Consider the following 3,938-nt stretch of genomic DNA (forward strand, 5'->3'; position numbering starts at 1 on the left):
ATATGGGCCCAGCAAATTCAATGCAAAATCAAAACTTCGATGCGGGTCGTCCCAGTACTAGCAGTGGATACAGGGGTAATTTGTCTAATTATAAGCACAACATCCTTGTTGTTCAAGTTCCTTTCGAGGTTCCCGAGGCCCTCAGGGAAAAGCTAAATCTAGCAACCGAAAAGGAACTAAAGGTAAGAAATCCAGTGCGAGACCTGCAGGATATCCAAAAGGCAAGACATCTCGTTCCCGCTCTCCCGTTAAAAACAAAACTCGACGTGCATGACTACAAACGCTTTCAAGGTGGGTGTCTTATGCAATATCGACATATTTGGAAAGATCTAGGAGCTCCACGCCATATCTGCAAACTTCTAGGCGGTATTCACATTCCTTTCATAATGAAGCCGCCTCTGGTATATCCAAGCCAAATAACAATGTCCAGTTTTGCAACAAAGATATCTCCGGTAATGTCACAACAAATCAAAAGCATGATAGACAACCAGATTCTCGAAAAAGTAGAAGTCTCTCCCAGCTACCTGTCCAACTTTTTTCTAATACCAAAACAAGATGGATCGGTACGTCCAATCTTCAACCTGAAAAGATTGAACAATTTCGTGAAAGTCGGAAATTTTCGGCTATTCAGTCATTTCCGGATACCGTCTTTCCTACAAAGCAAGGACTGGATGGTGAAATTAGATTTGAGCCAGGCTTATTTTCATCTGCCAATCGCGCCTCAACATCGCAGATTTCTCAGAATGAGCTACGAAGGGTCGCTTTATCAAATGACGTGTCTACCTTTTGGTTTATCATCAGCGCCCAAGACATTCGCGATGGTCACAAATTGGATAGCGGAGTATCTAAGAAGCAACAAAATACGATGTGTTGTTTACCTAGACGACTTCCTGCTGGCCAGCCAATCCTACGAGCAGCTTCAGCATCAGGTAACATTTACAATATGCCTGCTGCAGCATCTAGGATGGACGATCAACTTCGACAAATCTGTTCTGGTTCCGACACAACACCTAGAATTTCTAGGTGTTACTTGGGATACACGGAACAATTCCAAATCCCTGTCGGAACCAAAGTGCCGGACGCTACGCATGGCATTACAAAAACAGATGTCGGAAGGCAGTTGGTCCCTCAGACAGGCCCAGTCCCTAATGGGGAGACTCAACTTTGCCTCCTTCGTTGTTCCCAGAGGGCGACTTCATTGTCGAACCATACAATACCACAGTCGACATTTTCCGAAAAGTCACCCTCACTATCAGGTGATGATTCCGAAACCAGTTCTTATCGAAATGGAATGGTGGATGAAGATGGCAACCAGCACATTACCGATACATTCGAAACCCATCACACATCTACTCACGACGGATGCATCCGATATAGGTTGGGGAGCCCAACTAGGACACATGAAGTTAGCAGGTCAGTGGACAACAGCTCAGCTATCCTGGCATGTGAACTGCAAGGAGTTATATGCGGTCCACGCAGCGGTATATCACGAACGACGATTGCTGAAAAATGCTCACATATTACTTCAGTCCGACAATCGTACTGTTGTAGCATACATAAACAAGGAAGGTGGAACGCGATCAAAAAACCTTCTGAAGTTAACCAGACAACTGCTAGTTCTATTGGACCAATTAAATGTACATCTGACTGCACAATATCTCCCAGGCCGATACAATACCGAAGTAGACGCATTGTCACGCAGAAGAACAGCCCCAGAATGGCATCTCCTAGAACCAGCGACGAAAGTCATATTCAAAATGTGGGGGACGCCGGTGGTGGATCTGTTTGCATCAGAGACAGCTCATGTCGTAGCCAGGTATGTAGCATTAGATCCAGACGAAAAAGCCCTAACTCGCAATGCTTTTCTGCATCGCTGGAACTACAGCCTAGGCTGGCTATTTCCACCGCCGAATCTGATACCGCAGGTGCTGTCTCATCTGAACTCTGCCCAAGGTCAGTACATATTAATAGTTCCGAAATGGAACAAACCTTTTTGGACTGCAGACCTACAACAGCGAGCTCTTCAACAACCGTTCCTGATACCAGATCTGTCGCAAGTCTTAATAGACACAAAAACTGGCCGTCATCCGCCAGAGATGAGGAACATACTCTTGGAAGCATGGTTGATTCGAGGTGGGTAGATTTAATTCAAGATTGGTCTGAGGAAGAAAAATCATTATTACTAACGAGCTGGAGGAAATCAACCATACGTACTTACATACCGGCTTGGAACAAATGGAAAAAGTGGTGTATAGATCAATCAGTTGATTTTAAAGATCCACACCCGTCATCTGTAGCTCGCTATCTAGCATATCTCCATAATAATCAAAGGTTAGCATATCGAACAATTCTCGTGCATAAATCGGCCATATCTACCTTTACAAAGACTAGTGAACAAAATATATCATCTAATTTCCTAGTAAAGCAAATTTTAAAAGCAATTTCTACAAAAAATTTAAAATCACCAAAACCTCCAATTTGGAATCCCAGAGTACTTTTAAAGTTTTTAAAGAATCAGAGTCCCGATGACGAAAATTTCTTTCATGTTTCGAAACGCACAGCCATCTTGCTTCTTCTTGCTTCGGGTCGAAGAGTGCATGATCTAACATTATTAAGATGTGATCCAGAGCATCTAATAGATGAAGGTAATGTTATTATTATGTGGCCAGCTTTTGGTTCCAAGACAGATTCCGCTATTCATAGACAATCTGGCTGGAAAGTGACACAGCATCCCGAGAAGAACTTAAATATAGTATATTGGATTCGTCGATTATTGGAAATATCACAGGAAAGGCGTAATGAAGGTAAATTCTTAGAATTATTTATTACACCTCGAAGGCAATGTAAACCAGCATCGAGGACAATTATTGGAGGATGGATCAAAAGTGTACTTCGGGAAGCTGGGATTGAAGCGACTCCTGGCTCGGTACGTTCAGCTGTCTCATCATTAAATTGGTTAGAAAACTATTCAATTGATCAAATTCTAGCTACTGGTAATTGGAAACAGGAACATACTTTTAGAAATTATTACCAAAGACAGATAAGAAGTTCTGATAATATTGATTTAAATAAAGAATTATCATTGTCACAATATTTTGAGGCAGTATAGAATTTTTACGTTGATTTAATCAATAATTTAATCAAATATGATATGTAGTTAAGTATAAAAGGATTTTACTTGAATTAATTCAGAAGTAATGATTGTTTTGTATCACAACAAATTACAACACATTATAGCATCAATAGTATAATTATATAAGGTACCAGGAGAAAACAAACACATCACTCAACATGGATTCCGGATATCGATGACGGAACAAATAATAGAGAGTTTTACCTACCAATAAAACTTACCTATTATTTTTCCTGAGATATCCGGAATCCAAATAATTCCTACCTGGTACATACGCTTATAATGAGGAAATAAAACTATAAATGTGGCCACCAAAACTCTCTGCGGACAAAGAGCGAAACTAATCTAGAGGGCGTTGGTGGCCGGAAGCAGGGGGGGTAAACAACGCCGGAACACTTGAAAAACAGAGACTAAACTCAACATGGATTCCGGATATCTCAGGAAAAATAATAGGTAAGTTTTATTGGTAGGTAAAACTCTCTATTAATTGGATTAACAGAATAATTAAAAAATTCTCAACATAATTCTGTTCCACTTTACCGAATATTAGCATACCTTTTAAAAAATCGGGCTGTAGTTCTAGCAGCGATAAATATCTAAACTTCATGCAAATGAAAGGACACTTTTTATACACTAAGATGCTCCTAATACCTCTGCTGCTCTCTGTTGTATAAGCTGTGGCTGATACTTATAATTAAGTGACAATGACATTGACACTTGACAGATAATATCATATTGTCTCTTTTTACTTTCTATTTCTATTTTAAATCAATTTCAAATTATTGTTATTCTATGTATAGCCGTG

Source organism: Vanessa atalanta, chromosome 2 (genome assembly GCF_905147765.1).
Source record: "Vanessa atalanta chromosome 2, ilVanAtal1.2, whole genome shotgun sequence".
NCBI lineage: Eukaryota > Metazoa > Arthropoda > Insecta > Lepidoptera > Nymphalidae > Vanessa > Vanessa atalanta.